The sequence below is a fragment of the Lactuca virosa genome, chromosome 9, assembly GCF_052849685.1.
Source record: "Lactuca virosa cultivar CGN04683 chromosome 9, Lactuca_virosa_CGN04683_v6, whole genome shotgun sequence".
NCBI classification, from domain to species: domain Eukaryota; kingdom Viridiplantae; phylum Streptophyta; class Magnoliopsida; order Asterales; family Asteraceae; genus Lactuca; species Lactuca virosa.
The window spans coordinates 136434681-136456636 of record NC_136434.1 but is presented as its reverse complement, the minus strand read 5'-3'; the positions used below and the strand labels follow the sequence as shown (position 1 = coordinate 136456636).

The following is a 21956-nucleotide window of genomic DNA, read 5'->3' as shown; positions in this document are numbered from 1 at the left end:
AGATAAGATACAACAAGGTTAACAAAATATGCAAAGAGTTTAAAAAGGGATAATGCATGTAGAGGGTAACAAAGTTTAAACTTTGTACACGTTTAGTCACTAATTTTTTTTCGTGCTTGATTTACCCCCGAATTATTTGAAATTGTTCACATTTTAACCTTATAACCGGTAACAACCAGTTATAAGAGTAAAATGTATAAGGGTAAAATGTGAACAATTTCAAACAATTCAAGGGTAAATCAAGCCTGGAAAGGTTTAGGGACTAAATGTGAACAAAATTGAAAGTTTGTTAGCCTTTCAAGTCATTATCCCATAAATGGTTCTAAATGTTATTAAAGATGAACACAAGCGGAATGTGGAGGTCACAAAAGTGAAAATGTTTTAGTAATTGTGTGATATACCATTATTGCATAAGGTACTAGAAACAACCATAGAAATGCAGTAGAAGCGACTTCAAACACATAGAAATTGAAGAAAAAGAGATTGTGGTGGTTTTAGACATATACTTAGGACATATGCGATGATTTTCACTCCAGAAGGTGGAGACGGTCGTTATAGATTGTGCAAGGAAGAGAGAACATAGGATAAAGAAGTGTGAAGATAATGTGATGTTAGATTTGAATGGGAGTTTTCTCTTTAAAAGGACATGAGCTTTGATTAGAGAGTGTGGATGCATAAGATCATGGTCGTGGAGCGGTACATGAGTAGTCTAAGTGCTAGCATCCTTTACATTGTCTGTGCATTTCACCCAATTTCACTATTTTTACTTTCAACTTGTTTTGTGAATACTTTTCTTCCTAGTTATTACTTGCATCCACATTTTCTATTTGTTTTTTGGTTCTATATGTACCTTTTGACTGTGATCCTTTTGATTTTTGATCTTATTTTTCATTTTATTACTCATATATGTCTCTTTTTGCCTTTGTGAAACTCTATTGATTATTTCTTATTTGTGGGTTGGCGTTTCACTTATAGGCGAATAAATAAACTCAAGTTAAAAGTTTATCTCATGGACTAGGATTAAAGTCATGAACTGCAACATGATTATGTGGTACATATTCGATTATGTAATACTCTTTACAAACACAACACAAAACAAATCGTAGTAATTAAAATCAAAATTATTAATCTAAGTAATTACTACTAATACGCAAAATAAACTAATGGATGATTACAAAAAGATATAATGACTTGAAATGGTAACGAACTTTCAAATTTGTTCATATTTAGTCCACTGATTTTTTTTCGTGTTTGATTACCTCTGAATTATTTATAATTGTTCACATTTGACCATTATGAATGGTTGTAACCTACAATTTTAAGTTTCTAGCGGCATGATAAAAAACCTACAAACTATAATTTTAAGTTTATTCAGATAATTTTTGTTCACCAAGCTACTTTTGTGAGATACGGAGAACCTTAAGCAAAAAAAAAAAAAAAAAAAAAAAAAAAAAAAAACATTAAAATGCAAAGGATTGGGCAAAGGCAAGTAGAAACCTAACGGTATCCCGTTTAGATGCGCAAATTGCCGTTAAGTTTTCTGTTAATTACCCTTCGGCGAAACGACGTAGTAAACTACTGTATCCAATCTTCAATACGGCTGAAAACCCTAGAACGCTGATACTCTATACTATATATATCAACGAGGAGTATTGAAACAAATCAACCCTCTCTTTCAAATCCTCTGGCAGCCGTCTCTGCCATCTAGCAACACCCCAACAAGACTGCAGTTTTCCTACTATGCATCTCTCTATTTCTTTCAATTGTTAGCTTGAATTTGAAATTTGTGTTCTAGAAAAACTAGGGCTGTGATTATAAAGAGAGAGGGCTCTAGCGGGTTTTCTACAGAGAAAAACCGATGAGATTCAATGAGCTTTATGCCGCCTCTATGTAGCTCCTGTTCATGGATGGCACTAATGGCATATCAAAAAGCTTATTGAATTAATGTTTTTGGTTTTTTCTAGTTAAATTCTTCGCGATGACAGAGATCTCTAAAACTACACTTGATATGAGCCCTCTCTCTTGTTTTTTTATGTTCGTTTTATTTTTTAATTGCATTTGTTGTATTCGATTGTGGGTAGAGAGAGATTTTTAATCTTTCTTTTTCTCTATCTATAAACAACGATGCGTATATGAAAAGCCTGATTTTCTCGAGATGTTGAGTTTCTTTCATCAATTGAGTAATTGATTGGTGATGAAGTTTTCATTTTGTTGAATATCAGGCAGCGGCCAGACAACCGTAGGGATGGTTTCCACAGATGAACAGTTTTTCCCATCTGTTTGTCTACTAATATCTATCTCACATCACTAATTTAGAAGGATTATAGTTTTAGAAGGATTATAGTTTAGGATCTGATTATTCTTGTTAAAACAGTATGCCATATGTCATCGTATAGCTTTAGAAGGATTATAGCAGTGGATCTGATTATTCTTGTTAAAACAGTATGCCATATGTCATCGTTTTGGATTAAATCGATATATACGCAGCTAATCTTACATCAGTCATGATTATCGATAAGTTAATCATGAGAATATAGAACCTCGCATTTGTCAGTCTTGACTTTCTCGAGCAATATTTTCTAAACAAACCAAGGCCAATCCAATACCAAAATAACAAAGAAGCATTAGCTCTTCCTAAAAAGGAAACCAACAACTTGATTGAAAGTTTAAAGCCCATTTATATACTTTGTAGGACCCCATTGAAGTTCGTCTAATAGAATATGGTTTTAAGCACACCTAACTCGATGATTATTTGTTCGTCGGAACCAGAAGTGAAATTTTTGGTAGATAGGGATCACATAAAAATTTCACTATGAGGAATGGGCTAGACCGGGTTGTGTTTCAAGAACAATAGCTAAAAGCCGTGAAACTACCACTTGGCCATACCAATGTTTTTGATGAGATCTCTCGAAAAATTATAATATCAGAAATTAGTAGAAATTCTACATGAGATAAATGTAAAACGTACATTATGTTTGACAAAAATATTACAGGAATTGTAAAACGTACATATTAGTTAATCAATTTATATCAAATAAAATGTAATATTAGTTAATCAATTGGATGTTTGACTAAGGTTATTTCAGATTATTTTTTAGTTTTTTTTATCAGTTTCACCTACATAAGTTAAAATTGATGTTAGGATGGAAATAATTTACACATGTTATATTTGCAATAAGTGAAAATCTATATATTTCTGTCTGGGGATGTTATTTGGGTCGGAGTTGGACCGAATCGACTTGAACCCGAATAACCTGAAAACTAAATAAGGGTAATTGTATGAATAAAAAACAGAACCGATTAACCAATACTGGTTCAATTCAGTTCGTGTATTAATCGGTTCAGTTTATTTATTACCCGAATAACTCGAATTACATACACACTGTACTAATATAACTAAAAAAACTGAATTAACCGTATTAGGATTTATAACTCGAATAACCCGAATAATAGAATAACAATGTATAACATTTGCATAGTAGATTAACATAATGAAAATTAACTCTTGAGTTTTTTGAGTTAGAACCCAATTTTTCATGACTAGACAAAGTAGGAATTTTTAAATCCTTAGAGACAATAGGAATGATTGATTTTTGAAAGTCTAAAACAAGAGGAAGGAACAACAGAAGTGATTTCGAGTTTGGAAATATATGAGAAGATTGGTCGATTTTGAAACGACGAGAATGAGCGTAGGGCTTTTTTTTTCCTGTTATAAACGACGATGACAGAAGTGTGAATCGTGATTTTGATTTCCGTCGATGAGAGAAAGGGGACAAAGAATGTTTATTCTGGTCGGGTATTTAGAACCGGATAAGCTCTTATTTGGGTAACTTGGACCGAAGAACCCGAGAACCGAATAACCATAATATAGATATCCAAGACCCGAATCGAATTGCTTATTTTGGCCTAATTCGGTCCGATTCGATTTAGGTTTCGGTTCGTTTTGGATTTTCGGGCCAAATTCTCATCCCTATTCCCGACTTATCAACTTATAAGTAATACCTTATAAGTTAAAAAGTGTTAATGATTTTTCCAAAGCTTTGCCAAATATCCTCTAAAGCTAATAACTAATTAATAAATTCCCAAAAAAAATAAAAAAAAATATTTGATTGTTGCATGAAGATTATTAAAAGTATTTAATAAGAAGATAAAGATGTGAAAAAGAAAAAAATAAATAGAAATATAGTCTTCGATATAAAAAAATAAAATAAGTGGAAAAAGTGTTAAATGATTGAGTTGGTTAGCAAGAAACATACTTAAACCAACTTTATTAGCTATAAGAAAGGTTTGGAACCCTATAGAGAATGAAGAGGGGCCAAAGATCGCTTCGTGTTGTTCCCTTATGCATTTGATGATTACTGATTAAAATTGAAGAATAAGACTCAAGGGAATGGTAACATTCTTAATATAATACTATATCATTTTTTTTGCTACCACTTCATTTTTTTGGTGACACCTCACTAACATGTTTCTTTTAGCATTTTTAGTATTTCATAAGAAGTAGTAAAGAGACAATTTAATAGGATTGATTTGAGAGGGGAAAAAATAGATATCAACATCAAAACAACCCTTTCACAATTTATCTCTTCTCTCTCCTCTCGTTACAACCATAGTGACCCTTCCTTAGCATAATGCAGGGGCGGTGTTTGGCGTGCGCTAGCAAGCTTGGCAAGCTCCTTAGCGTCTCCTACTACCTAAAGCCTAAGTACCGGTAAGACAAGTTGGTGCTTCAGTTATTTATTGTGGGCACATTGCTTATAAACAAAAGATAAATGTATGATGTAATATCACCGTGTTGGTAAATGTAAGGGATATAATAATGTATGATGTAATATCACCGTGTTGGTAAATATAACAGATATAACTGAGAAATTTAACCATTTTCTTTTAATGTGTATTTTAAAAAATAACCTAATTTATTTTTTTCTCAGCAATAACCACTTTGTCTAGAATGGGGTATTTCTGACCAAGAAAAAAACAATTTTTTTTTTGACTAATTACAAAATAGCATTCGGGATTTTGGACTAAAATTTTGGATTTTGAAAAAAAAAAACTCCGGATTTTCAAGAACAACTCCGAAATTTCGAGAAAAAAATCAATTTTTTTTATTTAAATTTAACAAAAGGCTAAAAAATCATATTAATGTGAACTATATACGATATCAGTGTATGAAATTAAACATTTTATTGAAAAATGATGACATTAAACATTTCGAAATGTAACATTTGGGATCCTAAAATAAAATAAAAAAATTTATTTGAATTTTTTTTAAAATTAGAATATGATGAAAGCGGTTAGTTTTCAAAAAATGAAAAAATATGGTTATTTTCTTTAAATATCTCATTTATAATGGTTAGTTACTCAAATTCCGTATATCATTTTTTCACGAATACCTTATATGAAGCAAATGCCATATTAGCGAAGGTGTCCACAAAAGTCCACAAATGGTTAGTATTCTGATTATCTTTTGGAAGTGAAGGATTCCACAAAAGTCCGCAAATGGTTAGTATTATGGTTATCTTTCCGGATCATTTGTCGGTGAATGTCAACGAATTGAAATATGAGTATATTAGTGAGTTGTATTAATTGTGTATGGACGGGTGACTAATTCAAAAATGAGTGTTTTGGTGTTGATCTCTTTTTGGTGTAATAAACTGATAAATATAATCATGGTGTTGTAATATCCTTATTCCTGGTATGTAATTTAAGTTGGTTTTAATTTGAATAATTCGCTGAAATCTGAAAAACTAAAATATGGAATTAATCGTAAAAAAGATCTTGACTTTTGTATTCCAAATGAGCGTGGCGTGCTCCGGCCCAAGAGCCGAACGACTTTTTAGGGTTTTAGGGCTATTTAAAGACCATTAACTCTCTAGGGTTGGATCATTTGCGACCTCCTTCGTCCCTAGAGAGATCCTCCATAAACGCTAGCCCCATTTTCTCTTTTTTTTTTAGCATTTTATCACATTGGAAGCTCATTTTTCCTTGGTTTATGCTTAAAGCTTGAAGAATAAGATCCTCCTTGGTGCATTGAACTGAAAGAGCAAGTGTAGATCCAGAACGTTTTCACATTCCTTGGACCTTTGTGAGCATAAAGTATAAAGCTTTCCTTGTTGTTTGCTAGATCTTGTCTTATGTCACTTTATGCATCTTTTTGTCCCTTTTGTGGGTGATCTTGGAGTTGAATGCACTCCAGCACCATGTAAGCACTTCATATTGTTTTTAGAGCCTTATAGACTAATAAAGTTTGGACCTTTAGCCTTTCCATTCAAGCCATGCAAGTCTTGGGAGTGTTTTTGGTTATTTGGAATACAAAAGTCGAGAATTTTTTTTGTTGTGGTATCTTAACGGATAAAGTTAGAAACTTTAAACATTTAGGTGGTGTTTGTTTTTTGTCCGCAAATCTTCTTGGCCTCTTCTGTCTGCGTGGCGCAGACCACGCGCAGACATTAGCATTCGCAGACTGTTTGTTTTTTTGAAGACTGCAGACCTAAAAATGTATGCGCACCCTCTTCTTGGCGCAGATGTGGACCAAAGTCTTCTAACATCTCCAGACATCTTCTAGCCTAAAAAAACACATATACTTTATTTATTTTTTTTAGTTTTTTTGAATTTATATTTATTCCAACTTTATTAGTGATAAACAATTTGAAAAAAAAAATTACAATACTTAAAAAAAAAAGTTCGACGACACAAACATGATATTTTTGACAAATTTATAAATAAAAATTTATTACAATAATGGTCGTTGAATTTGTTTATATAAATATGAAAAATATATATATTCTTATATTTTTTGTGTCAAATTTTATAAAACATTATTTAATACAACATCGTCAATTTCTTAGAAAAATATTTATGACACGTTTTTAATTTATTTAATTGAAAAAATTGAATTTTATTTCTATCCATTTATGTATCAAATTCTTTGATTCCTAATTACAATGTTTAAGCATAATTTTGCGACCAAAATTGTTGGTTTTTATCAAATATATACGTTAATTTGTACCATTTTTATTTTTACTTTTTGTACAATAATACATAAAAGTTGATTTAGGTAGTGTTTGTTTTTTGTCTGCAGATCTGCGTAACCTTCGCAAACTGTTTGTTTTTTTGAAGACTGCAGACCTAAAAATGTCTGCGCGCCCTCTTCTTGGCGCAGAATTGGACTAGAGTCTTCTAACATCTTCATACATCTTCTAGCTTAAAAAACATATATGTCTTTATTTTTTTTCAAGTTTTTTTTTAATTTATATGTTTTCCAACTTTATTAATGATAAACAATTTGAAAAAAAAATTACAAAACTTAAAAAAAAAAACGTTCGACGATACAAACATGATATTTTTGACAAATTTATAAATAAAGATTTATTACAATAATAGTCGTTGAAGTTGTTTATATAAATATGAAAGAAAAATCATGATATATTCTTATATTTATTTGCCAAATTTTGTAAAACATTATTTAATACAGTATCGTCAATTTCTTGAAAAAATATTTATGGTACGTTTTTAATGGATTTAATTGAAAAAGTCGAAGTTTATTTCCATCCATTTATGTATCAAATTCTTTGATCACTAATTATAATGTTTAGTTATAACTTTGCAACCAAAGTTGTTGGTTTTTATCAAATATATACGTTAATTTATACCATTTTTATTTTTATTTTTATATAATATTACATAAAAGTTGATCTAGATTCGTTAATTATTTATAACAAAGTCATAAAAATATTAAAAAAAATCACTTTGACGTTTAAAAAAACCAGTTTATTTAGATTTCAGTTTATTTTAGTAGTCCGCAGATGTTAAAAAATACGAACAGTCTTCTTTTTTCAGACTGCAGACGTTTGGTCCACCTCTTCTACTGCAGAGGTCTACAGATGTGGTCCGCAGACTGCAAACATTTTGCCTCAGAAAAAACAAACAACACCTTAGATTTGTTAATTATTTATAACAAAGTCACAAATACATTAAAAAATCACTTTGTAGTTTAAAAAAATCACTTTATTTAGATTTTAGTTTATTTTAGTAATCTGCAGATGTTAAAAAAACAAATAGTCTTCGTTTTTCAGACTGTAGACGTTTGGTCCACCTCTTCTGCTGCAGAGGTCTACAGATGTGGTCCGCAGACTGCAAACATTTTACCTCAGAAAAAACAAACACCACCTTAGACTTTGTTAGAGTTCCGATCTGGAAAATAGGGATGTGACTTCATGGATTAAGTTAAAAAACCTTAATAAAAAGGCCTAAGCGTGACATGTCAATCTCACGCGCGACGTGCTTTTCTAAGTCACGCTTGTTTTAGCCCAAAATCCCATTTTTTGTCCTTTTGTGAGCGTCGGGCACCCAGAAGAAAGCGTGGTACGCCGTTTGACCAAAATGTTGACCTTTTGGCTTTTTGGACCAATTTTGACATTAGGTCAAACTTTAGGGTTTTAGGTCATAGTTAAGGTTGACCTTTTATTAATGTTTAGGTGGTTTGTGAGATCAGCCTTCACATTTTTAGCGACTTGTAGAGACTTCCTGTTTTATTTGCGATGTGAGTTTTCTCACTATACTTTACACTAAAATATGTATCCTTGTGTGTTAGGAGAGTGTTGTACTGTAGTGAGATGTTAGACAAGTATACTAGTTTAGACAGTTACCTATGTTTCTAGATTGTTGATTGTCTATTATTGACTTATTGTATATATGTCGACATGTCTTGTGGCGAGTTGAGGACCATCCAACTTTGTGCTAAAGGTCAAGATACTTGGGGTGGACGAACTTTATGCCGAAGGACAGGGGAGGACCAACTTTATACTGAAGGCTGAGGAGGGCGGAGTAGCCATGGGCTGATGGCCAATGTTGTATGCTTGCATGTATTATGTGTTGTATGATATTTTCGAGAACTCATTAAGCTTCGGCTTACAGATATGGATTAAATGTTTTAGGTACTTTTGAGGACTGTGGGAAGGCGAATGCATGATTGTACACATTCATCATCAACTTCTATGTTAGAGATTCCGTGATGTTTATCATATTCTGATTTTCATATGGGTTTATGTTTTGAAAAAATGGTTTCATGGATGGTTGATTTATTAAAAATGACTTTTATCTTATTTTAAAAATTGAAAAATTTATTGAGAAAATTAGGACGTTACAAACGTTAGGCGTGACTTGATGGTAATGTCAAGCTCTAAGCTTTTACGAACCATGGCAAGCCACGTTGTTTGTAAAACGTGACTTAATGTGACATTTTTTTATATAATTAATATATATATATATATATATATATATATATATATATATATATATATATATTCTACTATTACTCATTTTTATATACATATATGAATTAAGGCGATATTTTTTTTTAAAAAATTGGCGTCAAGTACAGCCATGACGAGCTTTTTAAAATCTTGAAGATAATTAATAGTATAGAAAAAAAATGTTGGTTATGATGAGGAAATATGTATAAAGCTGCTTAATATTTAGGGTAAATTCCACAAAAGTCACTAAGTTTACACAAAAACTCGATTTTGATACTGTATTATTTTTTGTCTTAAGTTGGACATTATGTTTTTTAATTTGTTACAATTCTGACCACTTGATCAATCAATCTGGTTGCTTGTTGACCTGACATGATGATGTGTTAGTTTGAATGACATGGCATACCGATATGACATGACATGCTGACGTGTGAAAATTGAAAAATAATTACATAAAAGACATTAAATTTTCACTTTTTTCAATTGTGACACTAAGTTTTATTTTTTTTATTTTGACACTCAATTTTTTTGTTCCATATCGATCATCATTGTAACATCCTATTTTGAGATTGTGGACAATAAATGGATCAAGTAAAGGCCTCGGGCTTCAAGGGAATAGGGTTTAGACCCTATTGGATGTTGATAATATTGGTTATGTGATCTAAGCCCTTGGTTTGTGTCTTGAAGTTAAAGAGTAAAATAGGAAAAGTGATGTTTCGAACCTCTTTCATGAAATAAAGATTTTAGTTCGGTGTGTTTTAAGTAAAATGTAATTAGATAGAGTTGTGGGGATCCTTAATACCTTTCCATGCATATAAAGAACGCCAAAAATGGAGTTGAAACGAAGAAGTTATGATTGTTTGGAGTTGGAATAAAATTTGGTGAAAACCTGTTCTCACAAGGTGAGAAGTAATTCTCACGATGTGAGAGTCCTCATGTGGTGAGAATATATTCTCACGACGTGTGAAATTGTGCAACCCAAAGCCTACAAATTTTTTAGGGTTTTCTAGGTATTTAAAGGTAAGGATTCACGTTTTAGGGTATTTTCTTAGCCCCCATCATATCTAGAATCTCTTGGGAGAAACCATAGCCTCCATTTTCAAGATTTGAGCCTGCCTTTTCCTCTCTCATCCTTTTTTTTGAGTTTTTGATGGTTTTGGAGCAATGTTTTCATGCAAGGTTGATCCTTGAAGCTTGGCAATTAAAGATCTCAACTTTCATCTACCTTCTAAACCTTTATAAGTTATAAAGTTCCAAGCTTTATTGCATTTCATCTTTAGATCTAAGTGTATTTGGCGTTTTGGTCCATTTTAATGAGTTTTGAGTGAGAGTTGGGAATAAAGTTTGCAACTTTATTACTCTCCTAGGTCCCAAGAACACTGTATGTTTCAGATCTGGACTCCAACACCTTTTGATCAGTTTAGAATGTTTTCTTGGACCTCGTGGACTAGGAAAGTTTTGATCTCTTGCCTTCCCTTGCATCCATGCAAGTTATATTGGTCATTTAGGCCATTTCGGTGTATTAAAGTTTCAATTTTGAAAGATTGAGACATTATTATGGATAAAGTTGGAACTTTTATCTATCTATACATCATGTTGATTCAGATATGAAGGTTGTAGACTTGGACTTAACGGATTAAGTTGATAAAGATGCATTTTGGGTCCCTTTGAGACTTAAAGTCTAGATATTGGTCGTTTGGACCATCCTAATTCTAACATACCGATGATAAGGTACTTCTAATTTTGACCCTATAACTTTATTATATTTCATTTTGGTCCCTAAGTGCGAGAAAGTGTGCAATTAAGGCCATAGTGGCATTTTTGTAATTTTGGGGGTTGAGGCAGTACGTTGGGCGTACGTATGTACGCAGGGCGTACGTTTCATGGATGTAAACCCTAATTTTTAGGGTTTGGCTCATATTTAAACCCTATTATAGCCTCATTTCCCATCACCTCATCAGCCTCCATACTCTTGATACGTTTTTGCAACCCTAATCCACATTGTGAAACATTTCTAAGTTTAAGAGTGTGTGTTTTGTGCTCTTGAAGAAGAAGGAAGGAAGGAGAGACCACCTTGGAGGAGTGAAGCTCTTTGGATCCAGGATTACACCACCTTTTGGCACCATTTTGAGGTATCAAGTTCTGAACTTGGTGAAGTTTCATTTAGATCTTGTGTTGGAATGGTTTTTGGTCCTTTTTGTCCCAAATGTGGAGATTCATGAACATAACATGTTCTTGACCTATTAATCTGTCCTTTTAGACCTTTGGATGGGTTTTGACTCATAAAAATGGGTTCCAAAGGGTTGGTTTTGCTCCATGAATCATTTAGAAAGGTCTTAATGGATTAAGAAGTTGAGTTAAGCACTTAATGGACATGCAAAGTCATAAAGTTGGAAACTTTATGACTCTTGAGGGCATTTTGGCCATGGATCTGAAAGATGGACGTGAGAGATTAAGCCATTAAGCTCTTAATGAAGAAATTGGGCATCTGGGAGTACGCCCCGCGTACCTAGAGTATGCCTTGCGTACGAGGTCAACCACCCCGATGGTGGTCAACACTCGAGTATGCCCAATGTACGTTTGGATTACGCCCCGCGTACTCACCCTGTGTCGACTCGACTGGGTTGACTCGGTTGACTCAGTTGATTTGACCAGTTTGATTTTAACTTTGATCAAGTTTGACTTAAGGGTATTTTGGTATTTTGATTGGAATTGGTCAATTGGTTGGATAGGTGTCGGTTAGAGAGTTGAGATTCAGAGTCGGGACTTCATCAACTATTATTCTGTCTGTGAGGTGAGTTTTTGCTCACTGTACTTACGGGTCGAAGGCACTAAGGCCGGCCCATTGGATTAGATATACAATTATGTGATAGTATGTTATCATGTCGTATTGATCTGTTAGATCTGTATCCCGATAGATAGGATGATGCTATTCTTAGCGATCTGTAGATCTGCCTGATTGTCTGTTGACTGATTATATGTTTATCTGTTATCTGTGCACATATTTGGTTGGTGGTTGAGACTTTATTTCTTTGTGCGTCAGCCAACAGACCAGGGGAATTCCAACCCGATGGTTGATTGGGCTCGAGGGTATTCCATCCCGAGGATGATTGGACTCATTGTATATTGGCATTCCAACCTGGGGTATTCCATCCCAAGGATGACTAGACCCGGAGGTTGATTGGGCCTGAGGTATTCCAACCCGATGGTTGACCGGACCCATAGTATATTGGCGTTCCAACCCGATGGTTGATTGGGCCTAAGGTATTCCAACCCGATGGTTGATTGGACCCGACATGCTGTTATTGTATATGTTATCTGTTTTTGCGCTGGTACTTTGGGGGAACTCACTAAGCTTTGGCTTATAGTTTTTAGTTGTGGTTTCAGGTACTTTGGATGATTGTGGGAAGGCGAAGGCGTGACCTTACACATCCTCTATTTTATGTACTTTTGATCTATGTGATACTTTGATATGGAACAATACTTTGAACACAATGATTTTGTAAACATTCTATGATTTGGGGTTGTTTTAAAAAGCTTAAATTTCTTGTGATTTTTATGGATGTTACAAGTTGGTATCAGAGCCTTGGTTTGAGTGAATTGGAGGAACACTCATGTGAATCCAGTCTCAAACTAAGGAAGAAGGCTTTAAAAATGATTTTTAAATTGTTTTCAAAATAATCAAAGAGGATGCGATGTGTACGATCAACCGAAGCCAGTAAGTAGACCCCAAATTACCACACTTTTATTTGATATTGTGATATGTTAGAACAATATGCTAGTGATAGGCTAGGGATCCTCAAGAATTGCATGATAGAATTGCCTGATTATATGATGCCCGGTAGCCTAGGGTTCTTTCTTATATGGAATTGACATCATAACTGTAGTTTCTTAGTGTATGCATCATAGTTGTACATAACTAAGATTTTATAGCCTGAGAATGTTTGGTTTAGCCTTATTTCATGTTCCTGTTTAATGAAGGGCTTAGGGTAGAATCAAGTATTCGACTGTCTATAGGATCCAACGTTATATATGATTAGCATACACGAGTGCTGCAGGGTTGGTGGAAGTTTCATGGATGAGTTGTGTGGGGTCAGCCGACCAGTCGCGTAATGTTAGCCTTCCTCTAGGAAGTGAGGATAGAGTGTATGCGTATGCTAATGTGTATTGTTAGGGTTGTTGTGGTCATCCTCTAAGACAAATACAAGTAGGTGTGGAAGGTAGTATGGGCCCGTACTACTAGAAGCACAGGGCTCGTACGCGTAGCAGGGAAGTCAAAACCCATAGGGTTTTGTTAGGAATTGGTCCCCATGGTGTTACATGCGTTTTATCAGATATATACCTGGTTTATTTTTAGTATGGCGATTACGAGACGATTTGAGGCAGGATACGGATCAGGATCAGGGACAGGGGCCAGAATAGGCCAGCAGTGACTGAGGATCAGATTAGGGAGATTATTCGAGAGGAGGTTGTTTATATTGTTCGGGATCAGATACCAGAGCTATTTGGGTCTATCAAGACCACTATGATGGAGTTCTTTGACAACCGATATGCTGCACTTTCTGAGGCTGCTGCTGCTGCAGCCACCGCAGTTGTTGCTACTGCCGGGATTGGCACTGGGAGAGCCTTCCAGTATTGGGAATTCAACAATACAAAGCCCCCGACATTTGATGGAGTTCAGGATCCGATCATAGCCATGAGGTATCTGTATGACATCGATGGATGTTTCTTTACTTGCTCTTGCCCAAATGACCATAAGGTCAAGTGCGCTCAGAACCTTTTACGGTCCGGAGCGAAGGATTGGTGGAGACTTGTTACTAGCTCGTATTCTCTTAAGCAGAGTAATGCAGTGACTTGGGAGCAGTTCTTTGAGATGTTCCGTTCTAGATACGTTCCGCTGGTGGAGCGGGAGAGGTTAGCCCATGAGTACTTGGATTTGAGATAGGGGTCAGAGTCGGTGACAGAGATCACCAATATGTTTACGAAGAGAGCCATGATCTGCCATGAGTTTGCTGCTTCTTAGCAAGCTCAGATGACCCGATACTTGAGCATGATCAAGATAGATATCTGCAAGTTTGTATCCACGCAGTGTTATGGTTCATTGTTGGGGTTGTAGGAGGCCACTAGGCGGTAGGAGATCAAGATGGAGCAGAGACATTCCCCGACGTAGTCGTAGCCTGCGCCGAAGCGGTTCAAGGTCACTGATGCTAGATCTTGGAGTCAGAGGGGCCGTACTTGTGGGAAGTGCGGCAAGGTTCATAATGGAGCTTGTCGATCTTCTTCGGGTTGCCAAAAATGTGGCAAACAGAGCCACATTGCGAGGGACTACCGACAACATGCTCCATTATCCGGCATCAAGATTTGTTATCATTGTGATTAAGTGGGCCATATAAAGGACCAATGCCCCTTGTTTGCTGCTAGATCGGCGCAGGCTCCAGCGCCAGCTACTCTGGGGATCACAGATGGGAGTCAGGGCAGGGCGGAGCCCCCGAGGGCTCGAGGTCGCGCTTTCCAGCTCACGGCAGAGGAGGCCAGGGCGGCACCAGACTTCGTGACCGATATGTTTCTATTTATTATTATGTTGATTATATTTTATGTATGCCCATGTTTATGCTCCTAATAGGTATGTTCTTAGTGAGCTCTTTGCATGCTCTTGTGTTATTTGAATCGGGCGCGAGTCGGTCTTTTGTGTCTCGATCATTCAATAAGGAGTTTGATATGCCTATTGGGGAGTTAGAGTGTCTGTTGCGGGTTTCTATAGCCAACGAACATGGAGTTTCTGCATCCGCAGTGTATCAGGGTTGTGTATTAGAGATCTTCGGGGTGCCTTATCCGATTGATTTGATTCCTATTCCCATGGGGGATGTTTGCATGATAGTGGGTATGGACTGGCTGAGCAGGTTTGGCTCCATGATCGATTGCGAGGGCCATCGATTGATAGTTTGAACCCCAAGTGGGGGAGATCTGGTTATCTATGGAGAGGGCACCAGGGTTGGTTCAGGGTTTTGTTTGGCAGCCAGGGCTCGACAGTATATTCAGAACCGGTGTACGAGTTATATGGCTTATGTGGTTGATACCCAAATTGGGGAGAAGGCTTCAGTTTTAGAGGTCCTAGTTGTCAGGGAGTTTGCTGATGTTTTTCTGGAGGAGTTACCCAGTGTGCCTACCGAGAGGCAGGTTGAGTTTAGGATTGATCTAGTGCCAGGTGCGGCTCCAATTGCCAAGGCGTTGTACCGCTTGGCACCGCCTGAGATGCAGGAGTTGTCCTCTCAGCTTCAGGAACTGTTAGGCAAGCAGTTCATCAGACCGAGCAGTTCTCTGTGGGGAGCGCCGATACTGTTCTTCAAGAAGAAGGATGGTTCACACTGGATATGTATTGATTACCGGGAGTTGAACAAGTTAACGGTGAAGAACATGTTATCCCCTTTCGCAGATTGATGACCTCTTTGATCAGTTACATGGTGCATCTTGGTTCTCCAAGATCGACCCGAGGTCCAGATATCACCAGGTGAGAGTGAGAGAGGAGGACGTGGAGAAGACCATTTGGGCTCACCAATGCGCCTGCTGTGTTTATAGACTTGATGAATCGGGTATGCAGGCCGATGCTCGACCGATCTGTCATTGTGTTTGTTGATGATATCTTGGTGTATTCCAAGACCAGGGAGCAGCATGAGGAGCACCTTCGAGAGCTTCTGGGACTTTTAAGGCGGGAACGACTTTATGTCAAGTTCTCGAAGTGTGAGTTTTGGTTACGAGAGGTCCAGTTCCTGGGGCACCTCGTTAACCAGGATGAGATTTTGGTCGATCCGGCCATGATCGAGGATTTGATGAAGTGGGTGGTTTCGAAATCTCCCTCGAGGATCAAGAGTTTCTTGGGTTTGGCATGGTACTATCTGAGATTTATTCAGGATTTATCCAAGATTGCGGTACCCTTCACTTGTCTGACGAGGAAGGGGGTGGATTTCCGATGGGGCCCTAAGCAGCAGTCAGTGTTTGAGACCCTTCGGCAGAGGTTATGTGAGGCCCCAATATTGACCCTTCCAGAGGGAGTCGAGGATTTTATGGTATTCTATGATGCATCCATCACCGGTTTGGGGTTGGCCCTTATGTAGAGAGGAAGAGTGATTGCGTATGCTTCACGGCAGATGAAATCGCATCAGACGCGATATCCCACTTATGACCTGGAGCTGTGGGAAGTGGTATTTTCCCTAAAGATTTAGAGACATTATCTATATGGGGTCTGTTGTACTGTCTACACAAATCACAAGAGTTTGAGATATCTTATGGATCAACCGAACCTGAACATGAGGCACCGCAGGTGGCTAGACGTAACCAAGTATTATGACTGCGAGATCCTTTACCATCCGGGTAAAGCGAATGTTGTAGCGGTTGCTTTGAGCCGCAAGTCAGCTGGGTCTTTGGTCGGGGAGGTGTGTATGAGGATATCCGTCGATTCTTCGCTTTTAGGATTGATCAGAGAGGCACACGCTGAGGGAGTTCGGAAAGAGAACTGGAACCAAGAGAGGATCAGGGGTGAGATCGACTGGTTTGTCATGGATAATTGAGGGTTACTGACTCGGTGTGGTTGGGTTTGGGTTCCAGTTTCTGGTGGGATCAGGCAGATTGTGCTAGAGGAGGCTCATAAGTCTCATTTTTCTATAAACCCGGGGGCCACCAAGATGTATCGGGATTTGAGATTGAGTTAATGGTGGCTGTGCATGAAGAGGGAGATAGCCTGGTATGTCGAGAGGTGCTTGACCTGCAGGATGGTCAAGGACGAGCATCAGAGGCTGCATGGAAAGCTGTAGCCTCTGGAGGTTCCCATGTGGAAGTGGGAACAGATCACCATGGATTTTATCACCACGTTGCCAAAGACGACCAAGGGTTTTGATGCTATATGGGTCATCGTGGATTGATTGACCAAGAGTGCCCACTTTTTGGCCATCCGGGAGAGCTCTTCGGCTGAAAAGTTGGCCGACGTGTATGCCCGGGAGATCGTTGCTCATCATGGGGTTCTGGTCTCTATTGTTTCAGACCGAGATGTTCAATTCACTTCCTGTTTCTGGAAGAAGTTCCACAAGGAACTGATAGCACTGCATATCATCCGCAGACTGACGACCAGAGTGAGAGGACTATATAGACCTTTGAGAATATGTTTCTACATGTGTTATTGATTTTGGTGGGAGTTAGGATTCCTACCTACCTCTTGCGGAATTATCCTACAACAAAAATTATCACTCCAGCATTGGTGCTTTGCCGTTTGAGCTCTTGAATAGTCGGAGATGTCGTACGATTTGTTGGGGGAGAGGTTGGTTATAGGGTTATTGGAAGATCGAAGTAGTCCTTCAGATCGAGGAGCTTATTCAACATATGAGGCAGAGGCTGCAGACCGCTCAGGGTCGGCAGAAAAGCTATGCCGACCGGGGCCAATCAGAGTTGGAGTTTCAGGTCGGCAATATGGTGCTCCTGAAGGTCTCGCCCTGGAAGGGTGTGATACGCTTCAGAAAGAGGGGAAAATTGGGTCCTCGGTATATTGGACCTTTTCGGGTGATTGAAAGGGTTGGAAATGTAGCTTACATGTTGGATATGCCGAGCGAGCTTAGTCAAATCCACAACACTTTTCATGTCTCTCAGTTGCGGAAGTGTGTGTTGGACAGCGCGATAGTGGTTCCGTTGGATGATACCTATGTTGAGAGATCGGTGGCTATTCTGGAAAGGAAGATGAAGGTCCCGCATAACAAAGAGATACATTTGGTAAAGGTACAATGGCAGCACCGAAGAGGCTCCGAGTGGACCTGGGAGCCGGAGGTTGAGATGCGGGAGCATTATCTTGAGTTATTCACCGCAGTCGACTTCGAGGACGAAGTCTAGATTAAGTTGGGTAGAATTGTAACATCCCGATAATAAGGTACTTCTAATTTTCACCTTATAATTTTATTATATTACATTTTGGTCCCTAAGTGCAAGAAAGTGTGCAATTAAGGCCCTAGTGGCATTTTTGTAATTTTGGGGGTTGAGGCAGTACGCCATGCGTACGTGTGAACACTGAGTGTACTAAGGAGTGCCCTAGTATGCTGACCGTACATATGTACGCAGGGCGTACGTACCAGGCATGCAAACCCTAATTTTTAGGGTTTGGCTCATATTTAAACCCCATTATAGCCTCATTTCCCCTCACCTCATCAGCCTCCATCCTCTTGATATGTTTTTGCAACCCTAATCCACATTGTGAAGCATTTCAAAGCTTGAGAGTATGTGTTTTGTGCTCTTGAAAAAGAAGGAAGGAAGGAAAGACCACCTTGGAGGAGTGAATCTCTTTGGATCCAGGATTACACAACCTTTTGGCACCATTTTGAGGTATCAAATTCTGAACTTGGTGAAGTTTCATTTAGATCTTGTGTTGGAATGGTTTTTGGTCCTTTTTATCCCACATATGGAGATTCATGAACATAACATGTTCTTGACCCATTAAGCTGTCCTTTCAGACCTTTGGATGGGTCTTGAGTCATAAAATGGGTGGGTTCTAAATGGTTGGTTTTGCTCCATGTATCATTTAGAAGGTCTTAATGGACTAAGAAGTTGAGTTAAGCACTTAATGGACATGCAAAGTCATAAAGGTTGAAACTTTATGACTCTCGATGGTATTTTGGCCATGGATCTGAAAGATGGACCTGAGAGCTTAATCCATTAAGCTCTTAATGAAGAAATTGGGAATCTAGGAGTACGCCCCGCGTACCTGGAGTACGCCTTGCATACGAGGTCAACCACCCCGGTGGTGGTCAACACTCGAGTACGCCCAACGTACGTTTGGAGTACACCCCGTGTACTTACCCTATGTTGACTCAACTGAGTTCAGTTGAATAAGTTGATTTGACCAGTTTGACTTTGACCAAGTTTGACTTAAGGGTATTTTTGGCATTTTGAGATTTTGATTGGAATTGGTCATTTGGTTGGATAGGTGTCGGTTAGAGTTGAAATTCGGAGTTGGGACCTCATCAACTATTGTTCTGTCTGTGAGGTGAGTTTTTCCTCACTGTACTTACTGGTCGAAGGCACCAAGGCCGACCCGTTGGATTAGATATCTAGTTATGTGATAGTATGTTATCATGTAGTAGTGATCTGTTAGATCTGTGTCCTGATAGATAGGATGATGCTATTCTTAGCGATCTGTAGATCTGCCTGATTGTCTGTTGACTGATTATATGTTTATCTGTTATATGTGCACATATTTGGTTGGTGGTTGAGGCTTTACTGCTTTGTGCGTGAACCAATAGACCGGGGGCATTCCAACCCGATGGTTGATTGGGCTCGAGGATATTCCATCCCGAGGATGACTGGACACGTTGTATATTGGCATTCCAACCTGGGGTATTCCATCCCGAGGATGACCGGAGCCGGAGGTTGATTGGGCCTGGGGTATTCCAACCTGATGGTTGATTGGACCCAACATGCTGTTATTGTATATGTTATCCATTTTTGTGTTGGTACTTTCGATGATCGCGGGAAGGTGAAGGCGTGACCGTACACATCCTCTATTTTATGTACTGTTGATCTATGGGATACTCTGATATGGAACAATACTTTGAAGACAATGATATTTTAAACATTCTAAGATTTGGGGTTGTTTTAAAAAGCTTAAATTTCTTATGATTTTTATGGATGTTAAACTAATGTATAAAGTTGGAAACTTTATCTATTATGAAGCTATTTATGGACCAGATCTGAGGTTATGGGACTTAGTCTGAAGAGATTAAGCACTTAATGAAGATTTTGACATTCTGACTAAAAGTCACGACGTGAGATTAGTGGTCACAATGTGACGCTGAATTTGATTAAGTTGACCGTTGACCTTGTGGACCTTTACCGTTGACTTTTTAACCATTTTGACTTTTGGTCAAACTTGGGTAGAATTGAGTATTTGGCTAAGGATTGGTCTCGGTTTGGTTTTTGGAAGTTTGGGTTGGCTGTTTTGATGCTGAGGTAGCTGTTGGGCTTCTCTTGAGTAGTTTAGGCGAGTCTCTTCATTGTACTTGTGGGTCGAAGGCACTAATATCGACCCAGTAGATTATTTTGTAGGATGATAATTGTCTTTGTGACACTTACTTACATGTCTGTATGTGCTCGTTGTCTTTGTGACTCTTGCTAGTATGAATGTATGCTTAAATGTAGGGGTGAAATAGACCCGTATCGATTGAAAGAGAACGAAGGAGTCAGAAAGGACTCAGAGAGTCGGAAGGGACTCAGGGAGTCGGAAGGGACTCAGGGAGTCGGAATGGACTCAGAGAGTCAGAAGGGACTCAGGGTGAAATAGACCCATCACGGCTTTATGCTGATATGTATGTATGATGTGTATGTATGGTATGTTGTATTTTGGGGAACTCACTAAGCTTTGTGCTTACAGTTTATGTTTAAAATGCTTTTAGGTACTTTTGGTTTCAAAAGGAAAGGCTCGGCTTGATCGCACTGCATCCCTTGGAGATTATTCCGTAATGATTCTTTATGATTTTACTCTGATGTTTTGAGAATACTTTTACTCTGATCGTCTTTTTGGAATAATGAATGAATGGTTTGGACTTAGTTAACATGAAAATTTTACTCGGTATTTTTGGGACGTTAGAATCATTTTTTTCCCAATTTGGTTTAGTTTTGATAATGTGGCACTCTATATTTTTGTTCCAAATCGGACATCATTTTTTTTGCTCCATTTGAAATTGTATAAATTTTTTTACATTTGAAACCGTTTAATTACACTTTTTCATATATAATCATATGTATATATTTGTATAAATACAAAGTTTTTTACATTCAAACCATAATTTTATATAAAACATGTATTAATTATATTATAATCGTATTTTTCATGCACGATTTGGTTATGTGGCGCCAACGTAACATGATGACGGGGTAAAACGAAGCCATATGTGGGATAATCCAAGACAACGTAATTGGATTTCATGCAAAATCTTAAATTCAAAAACATAGAATACCTTGTTTTGTTTGATGTTTTTTGAGAGAAGATTTTTGCATAATAATGTTAAGTGAAGAAGAAATATATCTGTAAGAACCAAAAAATCATGAATAAATACAACGAACGATCCATTGGTAATTAAAGCGACTTTCGGACCCTCATGTTCCCTAGATTATATTAGTTTATATGATTGTGGACTCCACACCACCAAAGTCATTGTAAATGTGTGTATTTAATGAAAAATGGTTATAATACAACTAATACATATTTATACATAACATTATGATTTGAATGTAGAAACGCTTTGTATTTATACAAAAAATATGGATTTTAAATGAAAAAAATGCATTTATACGGTTTTAAATGTAAAAACAATAAATTATTTATACGGTTTCAAATGGAAAATTGCCAACATTGAAAAAATTTGGAAACATGACGTTCGATTTGGAACAAAAATAAAGTGTCAAAATTGAAAAAAAAAATTAAAACTTACTATCAAAACTGAAAAAATGAAAACTTACTGTCTTCTATGTAATTTTTTTTTTCATTTTTGATATGTCAGCATGCCATGTCAGCATATCACGTCATCAAAACTAACACGTCTGCAGACAACTAAGTTGACTAGTCAAGTGGTCAAAATTTTAAGAAATTAGAAAATACAATGTCCAATTTGATACAAAAAATAACGCATTGTTAAAATCGAATTTTCATGTAAACTTAATGATTTTTGTAGA

The 21956-nt window shown here is 37.2% G+C and overlaps 1 non-coding gene across 1 annotated transcript; it reads left to right on the top strand.

Moving 5' to 3' along the window:
- The first annotated feature begins 2167 nt into the window (after positions 1-2167).
- LOC145141500 (small nucleolar RNA snoR143) lies at positions 2168-2307 on the top strand. Its single transcript, XR_013722708.1, has one exon. It is a non-coding gene; the product is annotated as a small nucleolar RNA snoR143 (small nucleolar RNA).
- Positions 2308-21956: the final 19649 nt, after the last annotated feature.